Genomic DNA, 26,008 nt, shown 5'->3' with positions numbered 1-26,008 from the left:
AGGACAAGAAAAAAACTCCAGAAAATTGCTAACTCAGTCTGTGACATCACAGGTACCAGAATTTACTCAATTGAGGACATCTACAAGAAGCACTGTCTTGAGAAAGCAGTGTCTATCTTCAAGGACCCTCACCACCCAGCCATGCCCTCTTCACTCTGCTACCATCAGGAAAAAGGTACAGGAGCCTAAAGACAAACATTCAGCAGTACAAGGACAGCTTCTTCCCTGCTGCCATCATTTTCCTGAATAATCAATGAACCAAAGACATTGCCTTACTCGACTTTGACTTTTCATGCACTATTTTTAATTTACTTTTGTAAGGTGGTTTATATGAATGTTTGCACTGTGATTCTACTGCAAAACAACTAATTTTGTGACTTATTTATGACAATAGATTTTGATTATGATTCCATCGGCTGTGATGATCAGGCTGTAGGAGCCTGCAGAGGAGCACTAGAAGAAGGATCTGTATTCTCCTTCTCCTCCTGGATTTGAAGCAGCAGCAAAGCTGCTTTTACGGGCAAGAATTGTTCTCATTGTTGTACCTATCACCTGAACACCCTTGAACTCACACTTGCTCGCAATTCGATAATAAGAGATGTTTTCTTCCAAAGAGTTGATACCCTGGGTTAGGACAACCTCTAGTAATTGTATTCAATCTCCTGTCCTCTCTACTCTCACAGCTTCACAACACAGTTACCAGACCCTGGGTCCCTATGCTCCTCTTCCTCTGGCACTAGCTACTGTCTTTGGTTAACAAGGTTCATGCCAATGTAGCAGACAATGATGATGTCTCCATGTCCACTTTTCATACATCTTCCAGTCCCCCATGCAGTGCCAGTTTCTTAGAGGAAAACAAATAACCTAATACAGACTTTCAGAGGATGTGGAGTTCATGTGAACTTTCCAGAAATATTGCATTCTCCATGGCCCATAAAGTCTTGCACATAGGAGTAGAAAGCAATCAATGTTTGACTATGCTAATAGGAAGCTACCAGCTCCTCATTTAATTTAAATTGATAAAATCTCTTGGTGAATATTGTGCTTGAGTAAGCCTTCTTACATTAGGATAAGTAGCAAATTGGGGACCATGGTGGAGATAGGCCAAAAGAGTTCAATGAGTCTTCCTCCAAAGCCAATTTAGCTGCACACACTAGCATAATCCAGGGATTTCCATGAATAGCAGAATAAAACCAATTTAGTTTTTGTTAAACCAAAACTATATTTGATTGTTCTTTCATGATCAGCACTTGCATTAACCTAAAATATCAAATGCATATGACAGACATAATTTATGGATTTGATTTGACAGAATGGTCTGTTTTCTTAGCATGCATATAATGTATTAATATATTTTATAGGTAGTCCTCAACTTACAACCATAATTGGGATGAAGGATTAGTCATAACTCAGATTTGACGTAAGTCGGATTCTCATGTCTTAATGAGATAGTAAAGCAATTAAAAAAAAATTAAACAAACGAACCTTTAATGAAGAATCTCAGCATATGTACAGTATATTTTTTAAAATTTCATCATTTGTGCGGGTGGACGTAACTGGCGTAGGTTGTAAATTTAGCACCATCTGGATATGCATTGTATAATTGTACAGATATTGTTTTATCTCATCAGCTCATAAATCTAATTTTTGTGCACATTTGATGACCATTACAACATTTCTAAATGACAATGGTTATTGAGGCAATGGATATTGTTACTGCTCACAGAACAGCCATTATCTACATTTACAATAATTAATCCACTTGATCAACCTGCATAGTTTGGGCCTGCAGCAAAAAAAATAATTTCAATGGGAACTAACAATTACAAGGAACCATGCTAAATATTAGTTATGGAAAATATTGTTTGAATTTACCTTGAAATGAGAAGTCATAGGTAGTTTTGTATTGTAGGTCTTGGTCACTATATGACTGGCTCCTGTCTCCTTATTGATTTCATCTGGATATACATGATCTGTGGAGATGATGTGGGTGAAGCTTTCAGAGGTGACATCTGACAAGAAAATAATTTTCATCCTTATCAATAGAATAAAAACTGAAAATAATGTAATATTAACAATTCTCAACTAAATGTCATAAATATTATTTATTTATTCAATGTCCACTATTTACAGACTCATAATCAATATGAATTTATTTTCTATGAAAAGACTCTTGAAGTGGTAAAATCCCAGAAAAGTGCAGAAAACAGTTTTAAATCTTTGGATACAATTTGGACTGATGAATAATACTTGATTAATATATCAAGTCAAATCAAGTTTATTGTCATCTTGGATTAAAGCATTATATAGAAATTCTTTGGCTAGAGTAGTTACTAACGGACAAGTCTCTTCTTTTTCATTAACTAGATCAGATAGACAAGGATGTCCTTTATCTCCTGGATTATTTGTTTTGACAATTGAACCATTAGCACAATGAATAAGGCAAGATTTTAGTATTAAAGGAATTAAAGTTAATAAGGAGGAATATAAGATTAGTATGCTTGTAGATGATGTATTGATTTATATAACAGATCCTGAAAATTCTTTAATTTCTTTATATAAAAAAATTACACGATTATGGGGGAAATACCTGGCTACAAAATTAATTGGGATAAAAGTAAAGTTATGCCATTAGTTGAACGAGATTATGATCAATGTATACAAGTAGCTCAATTTAAGTGGACACAAAATCAAATTAAATATTTAGGTATTAGAACTGATAAAAAATTTAGATAATTTGTCTAAGTTAAATTATGTATCGCAATTTAATAAAATTAAAGATGATTTAAATAGATGGAATGACTTACCTATTACTTTAATAGGTAGAGTTAACTGTATTAAAATGAATGTTTTTTCCAAGGATTCAATATTTGTTTCAATCTATTCCTTGTTCAATATCTCAATTTTTTTAAAGATCTTAAATCAATTGTAAGTATTTTTTTATGGAAAGGGAAAATGAACTTGTAAATTTGAATAAGGTGGTTTACAACTTCCACATTTTCAGAATTATTATAAAACTGCACAATTTAAATTTATTAATGAAATGTTTGATTTAAATAAACCTTCAATTTGAGCAAGTATAAAGTTAGATAAAATTGATGAGAAATTTATGTCAGAATTTATTTATAAATGGAATTCAAAATTCCTAATCACCAGAGACCCATCAATATTGAAGCATTTAATTGAAATATGGAATAAAATTGATTATAAGATAGGTGGGAAAGGAATGACTTTATATCAAAATATATTTTTTATCCTTTCACTGTTAATAATCAGTTTTTGAAGATATTTAATCAAAAAGTTAAAGGTTGTTTTGAAGCAGGGAAGTTTGTATCTTTTAATCAGATGAAGGAAAATTTTCAAGTTCTTAGTAATAACTTTTTTTGCTATTATCAGGTAAAAAAATTTTTATTGGAAAAATTAGGCCACAGTTTAAAATTACCTAGACAATCTGCTTTGGAATTATTAGTTACTAAAGAAGAAACAAATAAGTTTATTTCTGAAATGTATAAGTTTTACAAAATAAAATGTCTATGTCAAATGTTCATAAATTAAAATTAAAATGGAATTTGACAAACAGGAAGATAGATGAAAATGTTTGGGGAAATTTATGTCAAGATAGTATGACTAAGGTTATAAATATAAGATATAGATTAGTACAATATAATTTTCTACATCAACTATATTTAACCCTTCAAAAATTAAAGAAATTTAATTTAGTTTTCTTGTATCTGTGTTTTAGATGTGGTGAAGAGATGGGCACTTTTTTTCATTTGATTTGGACCTGTTCTAAGGTTAAGACTTTTTGGATACAAGTTACATTATTTTTGGAAAAAAGTGTTATAAGTGAGTCTTCCACTTGATCCAATTTTATTTTTATTAGGGGACATTAAGTCAATTGTCTTAGGATTAAGATTGACTATGTATCAAATTGAATTTCTACGATAAGCTTTGACTGTTTCTAAAAAAATATTTGGCCATTACCTGTAAATCTGAATTGGTTTTAGGAATGCAAAGATGGCATACTGAAATGAAATCCTGTATTCCTCTTAAAAAGATAATGTATAATTTGAGGGATAAATACAATTTTTTTGTAAAAATATTGGGCCCATACCTAAAAATTCTTGGTTTGAAGATTTAATCTCTCAATCCGTTCTGGTGTAGTGTCTAAGTTTTCACAGCGAAATAATTGAATTTTTTTTTTCAAATGATGATCTCCTTTCTTCTTTCTTAGTGGGTAGAAGAGAGAGGAGGGAGGGTGATAGTGGGGATGGAGAGGGAGGTGCTTTTTTAATTTAATTATATGCTCTCTGTCTGAATATATTTTAATTGATGTTATACGATTTAAAAATTATAAATAAAATATTTTAAAAAGTCACCAACAGCCAAAAAGAAAGTTTATTGTCATCTGATTGCATAACTATAACCTGATGAAACAGTGCTCTCCAGTCCTCGGTGCAAAATACACAACCAGACAAACAATACATATGCAGGACAAGTATTCATATAAATAAATAAATATTGTTTCATGAACAATGAGAGTCATGGATAGTAAGAGTTTGGTCGCTGAGCATTCTCACCGCCCAAGGGAAGAAGCTGTTCCTCAGCCTGGTGGTGCTGGCTCTGATACCCCTGAATGGTTTTTTTTCTGATGGGAGCAGCTGAAAGATGGATGGAAAAATGGTAGAGGTTCACAATTATTTTGCACGCCATCTTCAGACAACGATCCTGGTTGATCATGTCAATGTGGGGAGGTGGTTGGAGGGAGAGGGAGATTCCATTTTATAACATTTGGAAAGACCAACTTACTCAGTTTCAAAGAGGGACACAACAACGTCATGATTACACATGTGAAGACTTTTATTGGAAACTTCTACAAGACCAGGATTCTGTCAAGATGAAATGGCAACCATTTACTTAAAAATTGCAAGTTAGCTACATTAAGATTTGGCTTTTAATGTGATATCTTAACATTAGCTTAATTTATGCTGAATATCACCCCTGCCCAATCTTTCTGGATTTAAAAAAAAATCTGTATGCTTCAGATACTATAACAAAAATCTGGTCTGTATCATTGGTTAGAGAGTGCACACTTGACACTTTACACATTATACATCTGAGTTGGCTTTGCTTGGAAAACCAATTTAAGTGTTTTTTACATAGAAAACCGAAGTTATTGCCCTACTCACGTTGTGTGTAAAAGGGGAAAAAAAGTGGATTCAGTCAGTGTTCATGCTGAAAGATTAATTGTTACATCGCTCAGTCCTTTTACATAGCAGAAATGAGTGAGCCAGCTTCCCAGGGCAAAAGAGACAGGATGTGTAGTACAGCAGCACCGCCCTCTACTGTGAGGGACATATCTGCTTTGTTGCAGATTTTTCAAATAGAGCACAAATATATAATTTTTTTTACTGTATTTGTTTCATTTTGCTTCTCAATCAACAAATAAATCATGGTATTTAAGCATCTACTTCCCTCTATTTGATTGGGATCCACACTCAGTATCAGAATGGACAGTGATTTTCCAGCAAAGTTAATTGCCAACAGAAACAAACCAAACCAGACTATAAATTTTGTTTAAAAATCTGTACGTTCGCTGCTACAAATGTTAAATCCACATACTTGCTCTGTACCTCCTGAGAACAACCCAATCGAGTAACATAAAGCAATGCATAATAATAGTGAATACTGGCGCTAGGGAAATGAGGACTTCTTCAGACTATTGATGGTATGTTTGGTCCATTTTGATTAGTTACAACTTTGACAAAGTTTCGCAAAAGTATATTCATGGAACAAGTTAATAAGAAGATAAAGTGAGCTCAGTGGTAAAAGTGTATTATAGGGAGAGTGTAGAAAATTTGCATTTGATTTTTACAAACAAGGAGTTTGATGTGAGTTTTACACTTGACATGATTATTACTCCATCACGGTGATGAGTCTCCCAGTCGAAAGCCTCATTGTCACATCCAACTAGTACTCAGTTTCCACATGAGGTTGGTTCACTTGTCTTGAGTGAAACTAATGTTAAAATGGTGAGAGATACGGCAGGTGGAGGAATGGGGATATGCTGCAGGTAGAGAGAAAAGCGATCTGAGAAATCTGAGTCTGTATACTGACAGCTCCACGTAATCTGCTCTGACATCATTTTCAAGTGATTTTTAGTGGTAATCCTTTTACATAGGAGGTGGAGTGTATACTACCACCCTTGGCAGAGGAAACCCAAATCGGAACGGCCCCACCAATCCATCTTTTCTGCATTCATGCAGATAGTTGGAGTGTATAAAAGCCAGAGGAAAGCTGTCTTGAAAGTTCTATTTAAAAAGGGCTTTAGAAAAATAAATTACATTCAACATGGCATTCCTCATTTAGGTATTTGAGGGCATTGTACTGAGTATGCTTTAATCTGAAAAGTGATTGCATATGATAAGATCATGTGTCTGGAGCATTACTGTAGTTTCTGTGTTTGTCCTCAACCTGCCTTACAATTATGGCCAAAATGATTAACATAATAGCCCTTCCACTGATTCCCAAAAATTGTTTTACCAAAAATAGACTTTATTCACAATAAATTATTTAGAAAAGGAAAACCATTCAGGGCCTGTTCCTACCCTTACATTATTGTGCATTGTTAATTTTGATTCTATTTACACTATTACCTCCACTGTGGCACCATGTCGCTTCTCCCCCTTCTGTTGTTTGAAGGACTTCCCCTCGGTCTCAGTCCCTCAATGCCCTGTAATGGGAGGACTCTGGCTATGGTCTTCCCCACAGTTCCCTCACATTCGATGCAGCAAGGCTCAGTGTGTCCCTCAACATATATCCTGTAGCCTGGAATGTGCCAGTTGGAAGCATTCCCTCACCAATGGCTTTCAGGCAGACCAAAGTGCATCTTGATAGTCTTCAGTAGTTCTGGATGTCTGACTCTGTGTCTGTCCCTGAGAACAGTACATAGATCTGTCACGCTGCAGCTGGGGATGAACCATGACAAGGACTCATGCATCCTTCTCCACACACACTGAAAATCTGCATTCAGTATAGTGGTAGGGAACTGTCTCCATTCTACTGGAGTCATCTCGCAGATAACATTTGTGGTGGGTGATGTTCCAGTCATACAGGAAGGATCTTACTAGGAGGGCTCAACATCAGCCAGGCCAAGTCCTGGTGCTTGTTTGTGAGCCCTGGCAATTAGGCATTCCACCAGATAACAAAGGATGGTCTGCTCATGGAAAAACCCCACCAGATCCATAAATTCCTGTCTCTCAGTGACTATAGGACATTCAGTGATGACCACTGCCTGATGGCCTTATGGTCAAAGGTGTTCATCTAGAAAAACTTTTCCATGAAGGCTAGTTGGTGTGGCAAAGTCCAGCCAGTTAGGTTATTGCTTGATCCAGGCCCATCCTTCACAACACCTTAGACAAGTAGAACCCAAGGACATTGAGGCACTTGGTGCCCTTGTACTGTGGTTCCACAAACAGCCTGATGCAGCCACTCACGATGATGGTCATCAGGATGAGGGCCATGGTGGGTAAGCTCTTTCCCATATTGTCTTGCGACTTGTACATGATGACCCTTCACACCTTTTCCATCTTGTTTCCCATATGAACCAGAAAACAGCTCTGGTGACTGTCAGGGCAGAGGTGTGGGAATACGCCACACGTACACCTCGTACAGCAGTCCCAAGGGCACCTCACACCTGATGACTAGGTTTTTCCCCATAATCAAGAGGGAGTGCCACGTCCACAGACCCAATTTCTGAAGGACTTTTGCGATCCACTCCAACTAATTTTTGTTGCATGCCTCAGCCCCTCCAAACCAAATCCCCAACATCTTCAGGTAGTCAGATCTGACAGTGAAGGGAACGATGGACAGCTAGACCAATTACTGAAGAGCATTGCCTTGCTTTTGTTCTGGTTTACCCTTGCTCCTGATGCTGATTCCAACTGGCCACAGATGCTGATCAATTTGTAGACTGATCATATATTTGAACAAAAGACAGTGATGTTGTCCATGTTCAGGGAGGCCTTGGTCTGAGTTTCTCACTGCCTGGCAACATCACTCCTCTTATGCCCTTACAAATAGAACTGGAGAGAGAAGGCAACCTTGCCGTACTCCAGATTTGATGGCAAAGCTATCTGTTTCACACCCAATGATTTGGACTGCGTTGTAGATGTCCATGTAGAGCAATTTAATCCAATCCTGATTTCCCTCCCTAAAGCCTATTTTGGACAACATGTTCATCATGTATGTGTGCAATATTCGATGGAAGACCTTCTCCTGATCTAAGCTGACCAGGCAGGTATCCCCTCCACTGTCCTGCAAGTAGGTGATGGTATCCCTGAGCAGCACAAGGTTTACAGAGATCTTCCTGCAGGTTTGGTCTGGGTTGATTACCTGCTTCAGGGTAGACTTGTCTCAATTGGCGATGGCCTTGTACAGGATCTTGTAGTCAACGTTTAACAATGATTTGGGTCTCTAATTCCTAATAACTTCCTTCTCCCTCTTCTGTTTGAAGGTGAGGATAATGCTGCCCTTCCTCATGGAGACCGACATGTTGCCTGCCAAGAGTATAGCATTGTATACTTCTAGCAGATTCAGGCCCTTATATAACTCAGCTGGTAAGCCAGGAGTCTTATTCGACCCAAAGGAATGGATGGAGTGTGTCAGCTCCCTAGATTAATTAGCTGGTCCAGACTTTCCTAATTACTTTGTGTAAGACCTCCATGTTAGAGGACAAGAGGTTTTGGGAGGCCATTCTGTCTGTAGTCTTCATGTTGTACAGTTCAGCATAAAAGAATCTGCTGATCCTCTGTACGCCCATCTGTGAGGATGTGGCTGAGGTATCATCACATCTCATCCTGTTCCACTGTGTGGAGTCTGGATTGGAAGATAATCTTGGAAAACTCTGAGATGAATAGCACGGCTTTCCGGGTTTTCACCTTTCAGCAGTTCTTCTCTCATATACAACCTTCTTGACTGCAGAAGGAGGAGTTGCCGCAGGTCAGTCAAGAAATGGCTCATTTCCCTCTGCATCTATCTTATTCTCCGAATACCTTTGAGGATAAAGAACCTCTTGATGTTCTCCTTGGATGCTTCCTGCCAGATCACTGGGCAGTCAAAGAATGGGTTCATGGTTCTCCAACCAGCGTACTCCTTCTTTAGTTCCTCTACATTTTTTGGGATCAACAACTTCACATTCAGCTTCCATGTTTCCGTGCCCCCTTCTGGTCCTCCTGTAGGTGACAGGAAGTGCAAAAGAGGCATTGGTCAGAGAAAACACTGGCGTGATATCAGTGGTTCTGATCACAACAGCCTTTGACACAAAGACCAGGTTGAGCAGTCTGAACTCGGCAGGATTGGTTGTGGCTATGCTCCACCTGCAGGGTTGTTGAGGCATTCCACAGCTATGTATCCTTTACTGTCTTCATCAGGAGTCTGGGAAAGCTGTCTAATCTGCTATCAGCACCACCGGATCTTCCAGCCGCTTCAATGATGCAGTTGATGTTACCAACCAGAGCGACCAGCCTGGACATCACCAGCAATGGTGGGAGCTGCTGGAAGACAGCCAGCCTCTCACTTTGCACAAATGAGGTATACACATTGATCAACCAGAGTGGGGTGTCGCAGTACTTTACATCCACCATGAGGAGACATTCCTCCCAACCACCCCCTTAACCTCTGTGATTACAAAGTTGCCTCCCCACAGCAAGATACCCAGAACTGTTGCGTAACAATAATTCCACCCCATCAACCCATGGGGTCACTATCATGACCACCTCTGATATTTCATAAGGTGTGGCAGCCAGCACTCATGTATGAAAGACACATCAGCATTGACCTTGACCAGGTATTGCAAGTCATTTACATATAGAATAGTGCATTTGACACTGCACATGTTAAGGGTTGTTAATAAATGGTTGTTAATCTCTGTTATTGTTCATAAGAGTCACCAATTCGCAATCCTCACAATCCAGTGTCAATCAGCCTGAGCCCTCATGCCCACTGCTTTGGTGAACTGCAGCACTGATTTCAGACTCAGGAATGGGGTTGATCTCCCTCTGGCAGTGAGGTCTCCTTGCATGATGGTGGTGGTGTCACTAGGGAGAGAAACAGCTGTGCTCCTATTCCTCCATCTCTGGGCTGGCTTGTATTTGCTGTAGCAGGGGAGGCAAGGGCCTCTGCACTGCTCCCGCTCTCTTGGAGCTGGGGGGTTGGGGAGGGGTAGTGACAGCCTTTGAACTGCTCTTGGTTCTCCCAAAGCGTGGGTGATAATGGCCTTTGCCCTGCTGCCAGTCTCCTGGAGCTGGGGAGGACGCTGGGTGCAGTACCTCCCACTTTTGGGCTGACTGTAACCTGTTTCTTTTCCATCTTTGCACTTCCTCTGTCTTCATCCAATACTGGCTTCATCTTCAGTTGATGAGGGTAATGGCTTCTGTTTGAGCCTTGACACTTTTCTTCCCCTTGCTTGCAGTGTCAGTTGCTAGTTTCTTCTTGGGACTTTTGTGGTTTTATTTCATTTCCTCACTGTCTGTGATTTTCCCTCCACAGCTCCCTTCACTATCACTCTGCCTCCTCAAGTGGGGCCTTCAGCTTGTGGATGGGGTTTAAGGGTTGAAAGTGTACATGAGTTGGGGTCTCTTCTTCCTCCTGGTCTCAATCTCTAACAGAGTCTCTGTTGCAGTGAAGGATGAGTGGCTGTTACTTGCTGGGGGAGGTGATGTTGCCTGTTTCCCCTCTTGTTGCCTATGCATAGATGGCTACACATTTTGGGCAAGCTCTGTAAAAGTGACCTGCTTCCCCACATAAGTTGCAGCACTTGTTCTCTGCACAGTCCTTGGTCCAGTGGCCTTCCTGCTTGCATTTCTTATATATGACTCCGCTGCACTGGGCCACTGCATCTCCAGGTTTATTGTAGTTCCTGCACACCCTATGCTGTCCACAATAGATCAGGTACCCACAGTGAAGATCAAGTGGGGGTGGATGTTGACCCTTTTGCTGTCTTCTCTCAGCTTCACCTTCACTTATCATTTGCTGGTCCATATTCCAAATGTGTCTTTGACATCCATGCAGGTATCTGTCCCCTCAACAGAATGGCACATGTGTTGAACATGTGTACTGTTATCACTCATTCCTCTGCATTGGAAGGGTGATGAGTGGTTGCGCCCTGAATAGTGAGACTGGCACCACAATCCCCTTCTCCTGGAAATCCCAGAGCATTGTCTGCCATCCTGCCAGAATCTTGAATGTCACATTATAGTGACCGTTATCCATGACGTCCTGGAGGCAGATGTCCTATGCCTCAAATTTGCCATCAAGATCTTCCAATCGAAAAGGTTCCGGTAAAATGGGGTCTTTTGCTCATGTCCTTTACTACGACCCGACAGGGTTGTGGATTATTTGTGCTACTGAAGAATTTGCTGCCACAGTCACCCTCAAGAAGCTGGTGGAGGTGTGCTTACTCCTGAATAGGGTGTTAGATTGGTCCTCCCAATCAGCATGCATCCAAGCCTAGGTCAGCAGGCCTGGCTCACACCAAACAATCTCTTCTGCTCTTTGTTCCTCTTCCTTCTTGATGCTGCAGGTTCTCACAGATCCAGTAAGTCAGTTCTTATGGGTCACAGTCTATCCCTTGCCAGATAAGTATAATATATGCAGATTTCAGAAAACAATATAGTTGAATCATCCAAAGAGCAGGGAGTGATATATAGATATTGGAATATTCTTGTGTGTAACAGTATTAAACTTAAACTGAAAAGTGAAAGTTGAGATTTCACATTTGAGGGATGAGAGAAAGAAGTTGAAAATGGTGATTATGAATGTTTGCTTGTCCTTATGTTTTAGTGCATTTAAATTGTTTGGGGCCATTCAATTTATACAGTCTACCCAGTGAAATTACCCAGGATCAGTGAGTGGTTATTTGACAACTGTGCAAAGAGCATGGGCAGTTTTGACACAGACCCTGGCTTCTTTGTGATGAAATCCAAATAGACCAAAGCACTTTGATGTATATGACCAACGATAATAAGATAGGAGGAACTCAGTTTCACAGAAGAAAGAGACAATTCATCATTAAAATGTCATTCAACCAAAGATTATTAAATACATATATATTCAAAGTTAATGACAGTTATTAAAATATTCCCACAATATTTTCAGTTATCGACACTAATCAATTTTACTTTGAACGATTGTCACAGTAATGTCGAGAGTTTGAAGATAAATCATTTTTCCAATTTAAGCAGATGAATGGTTGATGAATATACTGAAAATATATGGAAGGGCCAAAATCTTCAGTTTGGAATTAAAGCTAAAACAGCAAGAATAAATTCAAATTGATAGGATTCCATGAGACCACAATTTTGTCATAGTGTGACTCAAATCAGTTCTATTGAGAGCTGAATGTCCTCTACCATAAGGTTTGTTTTTATTGAATGACAGATTAACGTTAACTCTGTCGCTAAATAATCCATCTATACTTTCATGTGTAGCTAAGTTTTATACTGTTTATGTTCTCTTGTGCTTCATTTAATCGAGTCAAAGTGTTTGAATGTTACATTTAACGCATGCAGTATTTCAGCTATACTTGGAGAAACAACATTTAGAGTCAAAATTTAATCTTGTCATGCTGTCTCATGCATTAGTGTTGGGTGAAAGTGTTAATCTTCTTCAAACTATGTTGCAAATGATTTGATGATAATCCGTGTTGATAGAGCTTTTTACACATGTATTGTCCTGAGAGATACCTGTATTTGGGTTGGTTAAAGACACAAGGATAGTTTGTGGAAGATTTAGAGAATTAAAACTGGATAAGGTCATACAGAAGTATAAGATGTGCAGGGAAATGCTCAAAATAAAATTCAGAAGGTGAAGGGGTTCAGAAGGATATATGTATATTTTTTTTCTTTGGCTTGGCTTCGCGGACGAAGATTTATGGAGGGGGTAAAATGTCCACGTCAGCTGCAGGCTCGTTTGTGGCTGACAAGTCCGATGCGGGACAGGCAGACACGGTTGCAGCGGTTGCAGGGGAAAATTGGCTGGTTGGGGTTGGGTGTTGGGTTTTTCCTCCTTTGCCTTTTGTCAGTGAGGTGGGCTCTGCGATCTTCTTCAAAGGAGGTTGCTGCCCGCCAAACTGTGAGGTGCCAAGATGCACGGTTTGAGGCGATATCAGCCCACTGGCGGTGGTCAATGTGGCAGGCATCAAGAGATTTCTTTAGGCAGTCCTTGTACCTTTTCTTTGGTGCACCTCTGTCACGGTGGCCAGTGGAGAGCTCGCCATATAACACGATCTTGGGAAGGCGATGGTCCTCCATTCTGGAGACGTGACCCATCCAGCGCAGCTGGATCTTCAGCAGCGTGGACTCGATGCTGTCGACCTCTGCCATCTCGAGTACTTCGACGTTAGGGATGAAAGCGCTCCAATGAATGTTGAGGATGGAGCGGAGACAACGCTCGTGGAAGCGTTCTAGGAGCCGTAGGTGATGCCGGTAGAGGACCCATGATTCGGAGCCAAACAGGAGTGTGGGTATGACAACGGCTCTGTATACGCTCATCTTTGTGAGGTTTTTCAGTTGGTTGTTTTTCCAGACTCTTTTGTGTAGTCTTCCAAAGGCGCTATTTGCCTTTGCGTGTCTGTTGTCTATCTCGTTGTCGATCCTTGCATCTGATGAAATGGTGCAGCCGAGATAGGTAAACTGGTTGACCGTTTTGAGTTTTGTGTGCCCGATGGAGATGTGGGGGGGCTGGTAGTCATGGTGGGGAGCTGGCTGATGGAGGACCTCAGTTTTCTTCAGGTTGACTTCCAGGCCAAACATTTTGGCAGTTTCCGCAAAACAGGACGTCAAGCGCTGAAGAGCTGGCTCTGAATATATATTATACACACACACACACACACACACACACACACACACACACACACACACACACACACGCACACACACACACACATATTAAAAGCAAAAGTGCATGAGGGAATAAATAGGATCCATTAGTGAGTCAAAAGAAAGGTTTTTGGATTATAACATTTATTTGGTTACACCAAGACAAGGTGTAATATCTACTTCAGTAATTATACAATAAGAACATTTGCCAGGATTTTGCTGATGGAAGTTCCAATTGGCTATCAAATGTTGGGCAGCACATTTAGAATAGTGGTTAGCATAACGTTGTTGAAGTGCCGGGTTCGAATCGGCACTGTCTGTAAGGAGTTTGTACATTCTCCCTGCTTCTGTGTGGACTTCCCCTGGGTGCTTCAGTTTCCTCCCACTGTTCAAAACGTATCTGGATTGTAAGTTCATTGGGCAGCATGAGCTTGTGGGCCAGAAGGGCCTGTTACATTGCTGTATGTCTAATTTTAAATTTAAAATACAACTCCAAGATGCTTATTTTTGACATAATGAGTTAATCACTTATTCATCTGTTCGTTATTGCGTGCTGAATAACTAAACAAGTCAGCAGATAAGGTGAACCAAACAATTTTACTGTATGCAATCGAAGAGAGAGGGAGAGAGAGGCCCACAGCATGGCATTTGTTCCCTGCTAGTACTCATTTCAACTAACATGCCCTCAGAGAGCTCGCGCATGCACAGTATGCTGCTTTGTGATTGCAGCGGGTGTAGAACAGCCAATTGCAGCTGCTGTCTACATCCCCTTTCTTGAGCAATCCAGCACTTACACAAGTAGGAGTCAATTTTAACATTTTAAATATTGCATGGGTAACATTTGAACATTGTACATCCAACCCTGTTCAGTCCCACCCAGTATTTCGGGTTGGGTTTACAGATGCACTCAGCGCACGTCCTGCATGGATGTGGAGGTTTGGGGTGCCTCATCCTGAGGGTGTGTATTTCCATTGTCTCAGGGAAAACTGTCAATTGTCTCTCTCATTCTTCTACCCTCCAGGGAATAAAGTCCTAACCTGTTAAACCTTTCCTTGCAACTGATTTCCTGAAGTCCGAGCAACATATTGATATCTTCCCTGTCGTTAGGTGATCACAACTGCACACAAGACTCCAATTTTGGCTTCACCGTAAACTCCACACTTTGAAACTCAGTACTTTGATATATGAAGGCCAACATGACAAAAACTCTCTTTACAACTCTATCCACCTGTGACAGCACTTTCCTAGTTCCCTCTGTTCTACCGCACTCCTCAGTGCCCAACCGTTCACCGTCTTTTCATGGTTTGTCCTTCAAAACGCAACACCTCACAGTTGTTCATGTTAAATTCCATCTGCTGTTTATTCCAGCTGGTCCAGATCCCTCTGCAAGCTTTGAAAACCTTCCTTGCTGTCCACAGCGCTTCTGATCTGAGTATTGTCTGCAAACTTGCTGATCCAATCACCACATTATTGTCCAGATTGTGGATCTAGATGACAAACCATGCTGGTCCCAGCACTGATCCCTGCAGCACACCACTAGTCACAGGCCTCCAGTCTGAGAAGCTATTGTCCACGGCCACTCACTGGCTTCTCCCACACAGCCAATGTTTTTGAATATTTTAATATGAGATTTCACATCCAAAGTACAGAGTACCTATGGATAGATGTTAAAATTCTCAAAGATACACTACACTTAAAATCACCAATGCCTGAAGAGGGCACACAAAATCAGTGAACCGATACGGACTCAAAAGGTCAACATGGCCTGTTTCCGCTCCGTAAATGGTTATATGGTTATATGGTCTCATTAGTAGTTGCTGGGGGATCACCACCGATCTCAAGCTCACTTTCCAAGTCCAGTAACACAGTTTCATCTGGGTTGGTTTGAGATGGGCTTGGCTCCCTTACCAGGAAGATGAACCATCTGTTTCTTCTGTACACTCTTGTTTCTGAACACACCAGGTATGACCTGGGTTCCTTGCAGTTCCCTTTGACTATGCCCATGCGGTTGTAGCCCTGTGGAGTCTGAATTCTTATGATAGCTGTCAGGTCACTCGAGTGGGAAAAATTTGCTCAGGTAGTTTTCCATGCCAAAGAATCTTTTCAGGGCTGCCACATCCATTGGCACTGGCATTTTGCTAATGGCCCTCATTTTGGAGGGATCCACCTTCAGGTCTTTGCTGGTGAACACATGGCCTACGTATCTGACTTGGTTTTCTGGGAGTTAAGCCTCAAGTTTACCTTCCGTGCATGGTCGAGCATCTTTTTTAAGTTGGTGTCATGTTCCACTTAAGTCTTGACACCTACCAGTATATCATCGACAATGATGGCACAGGAGTAACCAGTGAAAATTTGCTTCAAGGATCTTTGGAATACTTCACTGGCCAAATTGATTCCAAATAGCAACCACAGGAACTTGTACTGACCAAATGCAACAGCAATGAGTTATAGTCAAGTGAAACTAGCCAAAATGAGTTTTTCGCATCTCGGAATGAGAATACTGTTGCGCCGGCCATCTGTGCACCAACTTCTTCTACAGTGCGTGTTGGGTGATGTGGTCTCTTCAGGGCTCTGTTGAGGTCTCATAGGTTTATGCAGATCTGAATCTCCTGTCTGTCTTTCTTCTTGGAAGCCACCATGGAGGACACCCATTGGGTCGGCTCCAAAAATGGAGTAATTACGCCCAGGTCCTGCATTCTATCTTGCTCGGCCTTGACTTTGTCCTTCATTGCATTGCCGCATAGAGTATGTCACCAGCAGCCTCCCCAGCTCATTGTGAAAAGCTCACTGGATTGTGAAAAAATTCTCTTGTGATAGGTCTTTTTCAGATGGGCTTATCTGATGTACCTCTCTGCTCAGGCCTAGCAGAGGCATGACATACTCTTGAACCATGAAGAACTTTAATACATGTGACTATCCTTGTACATAGCACCATAGCTGCACTGTGCTGAAGCTTTGGATTCTTCTGTTTCCGTATGCCACCAGACTTGTCCACCTGATACATAGTTTAACCTGTTTGCTTTTTTTCAGCTGGTTGAACATCTTCAGTGACATGAATTTGCACTTTGCTCCTGTGTCGACCTTCATCTCTCCCACCTGCTGTTGACTTTCATGGATACGAATGCCTCGATGTTTCCCCTGATCTGGGTTTCTGCTGGGTTGCCTGCTATTCCCAGGCTCAGACCATTGACATAGTTCTCTCATCAGGTTTGTCTCCACCCACTGTCCCGGCTCTAACTGGTCGATCATCCTTCTGGGTCTAGTCCATGTGTTGGCTTGCTGCCTGGATCTGCAGCATCTGTTGAAATGGTTCCACCCCGCAAGTTCTGCACTGTTGGCTGAACACTGGGCGCATTTCTCCTCGGCATGTGATCGCCTCTGAAGTTGCCACACCCTGCCCTAGACAAGGGTATGGGGTGGCTCTTCTTCCTGGCCTCTAGCCACTGTCTGTTCGCCAACCCCACCTGGATTGCATCGATACTCATGGCCTGGTGTTGTGGAGAGGCCAGCATTTTGCTGTTTCCCTCGGTAGTTTCATACCCCAGATGGGAGAGATTACCTTTGCTAGTGTTAGCTCGCTGTCACGCATTAATGCTTTTCTCATACTGTCATCACAAATAACATAAACCATCCTATCTTTAATTAATTCCTCACAGAGTCTTCGCCCTGATTTTCAAATCACTGGCATATGAGCAGATTGACTCATCAAGTTTTTGGTCTCTAGTATAAAACTTGTGCCTTTCCATTGTCACGTTTATCTGTGGATTGCACACTTTCTTGAATTTTCGGTTCTAAACATTCAGGATCTTGTCTCGACTCAGCCAGGCTGGTAATGAGTTCCCCTATGTGCACTTCATCTGCATATATGAACAACCTCTACCTTTCAATGGCTTCTGAGCCTGCCAAATTTAACAAAAATGTACGCTCTGGTGCAGGCAAGCTTGTTGTGTGCTACCGCAATAAGTATGTTGTGCTCTTGCTCAAAAATACACTAATTGTCCACTACATTTCCTCAAACATGAGTGGATAGGGCCATCTAAATCCATGCGCCATTATGGTGACTGTTGCAAATGTGATTTTGGTTACTCACTGTGACCGATTGGAAGAACTCTGGCTTGGGACCTTCTCGATCCTGATTCTGACAGCATGTTTGTTATTGTGTGATGACTAACTAGATAAGTTGGCTGATGAGGTGAACCAAAGAACTTTACTGTACTCAACCAAAGAGAGAGGGTAAGAGAGCCGATAGCATAGTGTCTCACCCTGCTAGTACTCAGTTCATCTAATGATCCCTTGTGAAGCTGCGCATGCACTGTTGCAAGTACAATGGCTGCAATGCAATTGCAGTGGGTGCAGAGCAGCCAATGGCCACAGCTGTCTACACATCATTAACGTGACAATTTAACCACTTATTTATCATTGATGTGACTAATTAACCATTTATTAACCACACTTAGTCATCACTGGAGATTCTTGACAAATACTGGAAATATTTTTGTTCCCTTCTGAATGTTTGCTGAACCTAACCTATTGTATTAAAATTAATGGTGTCAGAGGAACATATGCCATCTCATCGTTGGCAATGTTTGATGAGCCATTTTGGATAAAGCTACAACTGTGAAGTATTCCCCTGTAAACTTTGCTATGATGCTAATACCTGCTCTTCACATATTATTGTCCACGAAACATTGTTGTTCATATTAATTCATATACCTCATGATCTGTACAAATTTTGCCACTGAAACTCCAGCTACTTTTTGGAGATACATGTTACTTTTGGAATACAAAGAAGCAAAGGAAATTAAGTCACCATGGTTCCATGTAATTAAACATTTTAGACTAGCCTATCATAATGGACCTCGGCAAATGCCTTACAAAAGTCCATGTAGACAACATCCACTGACCTATCCTCATGTTTGTCACTTCCTCAAAATTCTTAGTGAAATTTATCATGCAAGACTCCCCCCAGTCAAGGCCATGAAAGGCATTCATTAATAAATCCATGCTTTTCTAAACGTGAGTAAATCCTGTTCCTAAAAATCTTCTCCAATAATTTCCCTACCAATGACATAAGACAGGTAAGCTTACAATTTTCTGGTTTGTCTGTGTTCTCCTTCTCAAACAAAGATTGGAACAAAATGTCAAGCGCACCAGAATATACAAATGAAAGGAAAGCCAAAGAGAGGACAGGCGAGCAAAAATAATTTTTGTGATACAAACAGAAAGAAAAAGCAAATAGACCAAATTTATTTCCTACTTCATTTCATTCTTACTTTCTTCCACATGTTCATATATAATGTTTTATTTTTTTTAATGTCAATGATTAATGGCAGAGCTGAGCATCTCAATCATGGGGCATCTGTTCTAGCCAAGTTTGATAGAACAATCCCTGCTGAACTTTGCATTGTCCAATAGATCTGTACATTACTACCACACTCCTCCATTTAACACTAAAACAATCAACACCACATTATGCATCCAATTATCTTTCCAATGTTTGTATGTAACATGCTTGATAACCTTTCTAATCATATCAGTGGGCCAGTACAACTGTCAGATTATTTTTTTTAAAAGATGACTGATATTCAACACAGTAGAAAAACACATAGTTAAAACTTCCATTTGAATATGGTAACCTTGAAAACCTACTTCTTGCCTAGTATTATAGCAGATAACAACTAGTATCAGAGATAGGCTGATTGTCCAGTTAAATAACACATTTGGAGAAAACACAGTTCATATATTTTTGTGCATTTGGTGTTGGAACTTTCGAGATATTACGTAAAAACAAAAATATTTATTTTGTAAATACCATAGCGACTGGTCTTTGGCTTTAACAAATTTGGCCCACTCCATGCATAGGAGTGCTTAAAGGTATCTTTGTTCTCTAGACACTCCGAAGCACATCTCAGCGTGTATGCCTCAGGGGAGAGTATGAAATAAAATTTCACCAATTAGATATTCTGTTTCTTTTTCATTTTGCTTCTTATTCCATTTGCCAGATTGTTGCCTGCTCGTGTATCTATACACTTCTACAGCCTCCTTATGTCCTCTTCAGAACTTGCTTTCCCATCTATTTTTGTGTCATCAGCAAAAGGTGCCTTAATTTATATTAATTGTAAAAAGTAGAAAGCCCAGCACAAATCCCCAATGCACTTTATTCATTACATAATATCAATCAGATGAAAAACCAACTTCTGTCCAATCTCCATTTCCGGTTAGTCAACTAATTTTCTTTCCATTTCAATATTTTACCTCCTACACCATGAGCTTTTATTTTCCACAATAACCTTCAATGTGGCATCTTTTTAATTTCCTTCTGGAAAGGCTAGGTTTAATTCATCTATTAGTTTTATTTTGTTTAAAATTTTGACAAACAGCACAGACCATACCCTTTTAGCCCACAAGCCCAAAACCAATTCCACCCAATTAGCCTTCAGCCACGGTATGTTTTGAAATTAACTTTATTTTTATCCACAGCACATTACTCCTTCAAAGAAATGCTTTAAATTAGTCAAATAGTTTACCCTTACAAATTTTTGCCTCACTACCATGACTTTCCTATATGCCTGCTTTAACATTTTTATCAAAAGCCTCTAACATTTTCCCTATCACCTTTTGTTCCCAATTTATGTCTCAATTACCTGTTCAGTACAAGAGCTACATTTGCATTATTCCAATCTATTTTAATCTTCCCTGAATCTAAAGTTTTGGAAAATTAAAACCAATGAACCATTGCCTTCTTCTGAAGTTCTGGAATTAAATTTATTACGAGCTGGAGATGCATCAGTCCACAGGTCTGAGAATTTGCTTAGCAAACTGCGTAAACAAGTTTTGAGGATTTTGATCAATGATGGAGAAAGGACACTTCAATAAACCTATTTTTTTTATTAAAACACTTCTAAACTATAAAATAAAAATATTTGTAAAACTACAAATTAAAAGTTTGAAGGGAGTTGGTTGTGGTGTTTAAATGCCCATCTCCTCAACCGCAATGATGTCAGTGTTTCTCAAGGCATCGGCTGGAACCTTGCAGTGTTCAACTACCTCATTAATGATGCTCCCCCCACTGATACAGGCAGAATTATGAAGATCAAATGACAGAAGATTCCCAAAATATCTGAATAATAATTGAGTAAGTTGCAATAAAACTACAAAGTATAGTTAAAAAGAAGTAACAAAACAGTGAACCTAACAGGAACCTGCCAGGAACTCCACACAACAAAACAGCCCATCTCAGGTGCTCAAGGATCCTTGATGCTGATTTTAATTCCAGAACAAAGAAGGCCCAATGTGAAAGCTTATAGCATACACTCATATAATTAAAAGCCCACATTTTTTTCTAATCTCAATACATTGCAAAGCTTGCTAACCTCCCCAAAATATTAGTTTCATCCCAACTTCTTACCATGGACCTTACATTATCTTCGACATGTTTCAAAGGCCCTGTGATTTACCAGTGTTTTCTCAAGTCAGCCTGATTTTCACAAGCAAGTCTGCTTGCTTGTCTTGGTTGTTGCTGGCTGCCAATATGTTTAACCTCTACACCACATATTGCTCTAGAGATTGTCATTTTTCTGAATTTATCCATACAATTCCAATTTAATTTGTTAATTGATTCATGTGCCAATTCCTTGTTTTCTATTAAGAATTTTCCAGACTCACTTTTAACATATATGGATGGATAAATAAATGGATTTGTCAAGGGAACATCATTAATGATGTCTGGACAACTGTATTGAGAAATAGCTGCAACAATTTTTTTGAGGCTGAAGTGAGGTCTTCAAGCCCTACAAATATCTTCCTTCAGACTAGGGAAGGGTCTATCCAGTGCCAAGCTTTCATCCTGATGGCTATTGACCTCAATTTCCTATGGTTCTTTTGTTTTTCATTGGGCAAAAGGAATAGTATAAAAGAAGACACTCAGCACATTCTGTAGAAATAGGCCTGTGATTTGTTGACAAATGAATACAAATACAGTTGCAAATTTCACCATGTTTTATTATTGCTTTGCAAAGCCTGAGAACTCAGGCTGAGAACATTGAGGAAATTGCCACACGTATTGAGGGAACATTGAGGGAATTGCCACACGCAGCTCGTCTCACCTCAAGAGATAACTGCCACATGGCTCACAATTTACATATTTATACAGACAAACTTCCTGCATTCAAAAACAGAGTTTCTTTTTCCATACAACTACATGTTTTGTTTGATTTGTTACACCGAGTCATGTCCCTTACCCATTGGTTCAGTCTTTTACTGTCTGCTTTAGTCTTGCTGAACCATCAACTTACTAGTTAAGTACAATGGAATGTGTCTTGTTTCTCTACCTTATCAACACTTCAAGGCTCATATTCCTCAGGGGAAGGTTAGGGTGGGAGCTCAGCTCTGTTTACTTGCCTATGTCAAATTGTAGAAAGCTGAAATGTTGAGTAAAGGCAAGTATCTGCGCAGAACACAAAGTGAGCATTATTTACTGGTAAATACCATGATGATAGTTTTTGTCATCACCTTCCATTGTTCCTTTGGTAATTCAGATAAGTTTGATTAGGCAGTATTTGCAATTATTTAAGAGGATTTGAGACATTCATTCATAAATAGATACAAAACAATTTGCAGGATTTTAAGTACTTGCAAGATACAGACTGGACTAAGCAGGCAGGGATAAATGCAATCAGGAACAGACAGAGCAGCACAAACATAAACAGCAATGGGTAAAATCTAACAGGCTCATACAGATGCAGGTGAAGGAAGATGCAGATAGGAGCAAACACATGCATATAAATCCAGAATTCCAGCAGGGTACAGGCAAGAGCACAAAGGCAGAGACAGGAATTCACGAGAGAAGGCAGGCTCTCATGGGCACAGACAAACAGATAAAAGCATACAAGAGCAGGTATGGAAACAAATATATAGCATTCACTGGTTGAATGAGGTAGAAGGGGGCATGCATAGATGATAGGAGAATTGATACAAAAGGATATCAGCATATTGGAACAAAATTGAAAAGGAAGACATAGGGATAGCCAAAAGAAGATGCCTGTCAGAAGAAGAAACAGGTGGAGTCATTACCCAATAGGCCTAAAAGTTCAGAAACAGGAATGAAAAGTATGAGGCAGGAAAAGAAGGGAGACGATAGGCAGGTTGGTCATCAATTAAGGGAACATGGTGAAGAAAAGAATTTGAGATAAATATTGATCACAAAAATGAAATGTAGAGCTGGTTGGACAGATTTTAACTGTAGCAAGGCCAGTATAGGCAGAGGTACACAGATGTAGATGGGTGCAGACAGGAAGAAACAGGTACATGCAGAAGATAAAGGATGAGAACAAGAGCAAAAAGATTCAAATAGGTGTGGTCATAAAGAGCTAGGAGCTATCAGCATCACAGGGCCATGAACAGGTCCAGACAGACTTTGGAAAGAGGAAATCCAAGTTAACAAGTGCAAACAGGCATGTGTGGGAGCAGGACAATTGAAACAGACAAAGTAGATTCTAGTCAGGTTCTGAATAGACTCAGGCCAATCAAATTGGCATGGGCAACTGAACAAAATAGTACACCAAGAGAGACAGGAACAGGTTATCACAGAAACGGAACAAGGTAAATTAAATTTAATTTCAAATTTAACTTGTTCTGTTTCTGTGATAACCTGTTCCTGTCACTCTTGGTGTACTATTTTATGCAGTTGTCCACGCCAATTTGTAAATAATAGCATATAATAACATCAAGGGGAGCAAAGAGCATTAGATTGGTAAATATGGGCAAAGTCTAGAACAAACAGGTGATAAAACCAGACAGGAACAGGCATTACCAGAAAACAGCAAACAGAATCTCAGAGAAACATAAGTTATTTACAGGAACAATGAACAAGAAAAAAAGACAAGATGGAGGGAAAAAAAATCACAAGAAAATTGCAGACGGGGCAATTCTTGATCAGTATTTTGAGATAGGCTTAAACAGATGATGACTTTAGATTAGTACAGTCATGTGCAGGCAGAAGTAATTAGGCCCAGATTGAATTAGAAAAGAACAGACCACCACTGATACGTGCATACAAGAGCAGAAATGTGTCAACAGCACCATGGAGGAACAGACAGGCACTGGCAGGAACAGCTGCAGCTGTATTGTTTGACAGCATATGAAATGACAGTGGAAGCAGATTAGTTTAGAGAGTTCCTGAATATAATAGGAGGAGCAATGTAGCCAAACCAAAACTATACACTCCGAATTCATCCTTAAAATTATTTGGAACATTAACACTCAGATCATTGCTGGAATGAAATTCAATCATCAACTTCATCAAAATGCTGATAAACTAAAACTTTTCCCATCAATACATGTTTGAGTAATAATAGCCAGACCTCAAAGAAAATAACATTCTCCAAATGTCAGTGGACTTACAACTAATAAGATAGAGTTGATACAATCAAACTTAGAGTAGCAAAAATAGATCATGTACAAATAGGGTGTAACTGAGTTGTGATCCACTGAATTGTCTGAAGATAAACATGAGGATGAAAGAGATACGATCATATAACTCAAGCTAAATTCTTGTATACTTTAAGGCTTCTGGTTCCAAAATGTTGGTAGATTTATCAGTCTGTGACTAAGGGAAGTAATGAAGCGAAGGCCCTTGGGGCAGAGCTTCAACATCCTACTTTATTTTTGTTTGAAGCTATTTCTCCTTTAAGAAAAAATATGGTGAAAGCACACTGTGTGCCAAAATAGGCAATGCAAATATGGCCTCAGAAGGCAGACTCTAATAGGCTGAGAGCACTTTTATTGGCAAAGATTTGCAATTATTGATTTCCTATGTCTGAATTTCAGGATAAACATAAAGCTTAGTGGATACTAGAAGTGATTGATGAATTTATTTTGAGTATTTTAGCATACTTAACCTGAATAATTCCATCATTTTCTGGAAGTACTGCAGAAGGAGATGAAATGAGCACCAATGATAACAAGGATAATACAATAAAAAATATATCTGAATATAAATTGATGCTTCTTTGCACATTCGGCAAACAATTATAATACATTTTGACTCTACAAGTATTCCCATAAGCTTTCATAGCAAAGATACTTTGTATTCAGCTAAGTTGTTCTGAGACAGCAATTGTTCCCCTCTACAAAATATGCAGCACAAAACCATTCCTTTTCTTTCCATACACTGATTCAACAAGCATACAATGCAATTAGGGAACAAATCAGTAAATTAAAGATGTCATCTTTTTCAGTGATCCAATCAATGCAATAAAAGATGTACCCTTATATTGTGTCATAATAAGAAAATTAATTTTCATGAATGTGCTCCACAATTTAAAGATTATGACTTTTGTTGTAATCTCACCCAAAAGCTTCTATGTGAAAATATAAATGACCAGTTTTTGAGTCCTGCAAAATGTGCAATATTATTAAGCCTGCATATTTATTAATTAGTTTAAATTTTCTGGTTATGTATTGGGAAGGGTTGTAGCTATCATGTGACAGCACTGCCCCCTACCTAGTCAGAGGACACTCCAGCTGCCAATCAAGATTTGGTTCCGTCCTACCTATTAGTGTACACCTTGCTGTTGGACTGATGTAAATTACCTGGACTCTACTCTCCAGCCTGCCTGTACTTGGCCTTGGGCCATTGGCTGTTGTAATTGGATTAACCCTCCTGGTACTGAGCCATTTTATCCTTCTAACGAGCTGGGCTGGACTCTCCAGCACTATAAACGTGCCATGTGTTCTTTGCTCTCCCTCTTTGCAAATCTGGGGCCACCCTACTTCAGTCCAGGCCTAAAAATGTGGAAGGGTGATGGAGAAATTGTTGGCAAGATATGCACTATTAAAATGGTTGGGAGCATTTAATTAGTGTCCCTTGTAGTATAGAGCCATGCCTGCATTGAGTCAAGAGGTGGTGGGGCATCGTAATGATTTTTCCTTGATTATTATATGTACCAGTTCATTGTGTGTGTGTGTGTGTGAGAGTGCTGCATCAGTTACCATTTCCCACACTTGCCTTCTGTCAATAAAATAGTTCCCCATCAAAACTGTGTTCAGAGTCCTTGCCTTTGAGACCTACCAAATCTGTTTCCTCACTCACAACAGGTTACAAGCTGGAAATATGCATCTAGGAGATGGCC

At 39.8% G+C, this 26,008-nt stretch overlaps 1 long non-coding RNA gene across 1 annotated transcript in view; it reads right to left on the bottom strand.

Moving 5' to 3' along the window:
- Nucleotides 1-26,008, bottom strand: part of LOC138742439 (uncharacterized) — a 272,459-nt gene that overhangs the window by 178,148 nt on the left and 68,303 nt on the right. The window contains exon 3 of the long non-coding RNA XR_011344165.1: nucleotides 1,876-2,012. This is a non-coding gene — a long non-coding RNA (uncharacterized lncRNA). The remainder of the gene's footprint in view (nucleotides 1-1,875; nucleotides 2,013-26,008) is intronic.

Source organism: Narcine bancroftii, chromosome 9 (assembly GCF_036971445.1).
Source record: "Narcine bancroftii isolate sNarBan1 chromosome 9, sNarBan1.hap1, whole genome shotgun sequence".
NCBI classification, from domain to species: Eukaryota; Metazoa; Chordata; class Chondrichthyes; order Torpediniformes; family Narcinidae; genus Narcine; species Narcine bancroftii.
The sequence above is the reverse complement of the archived record's forward strand: the minus strand, read 5'-3'. Positions and strand labels throughout refer to the sequence as shown.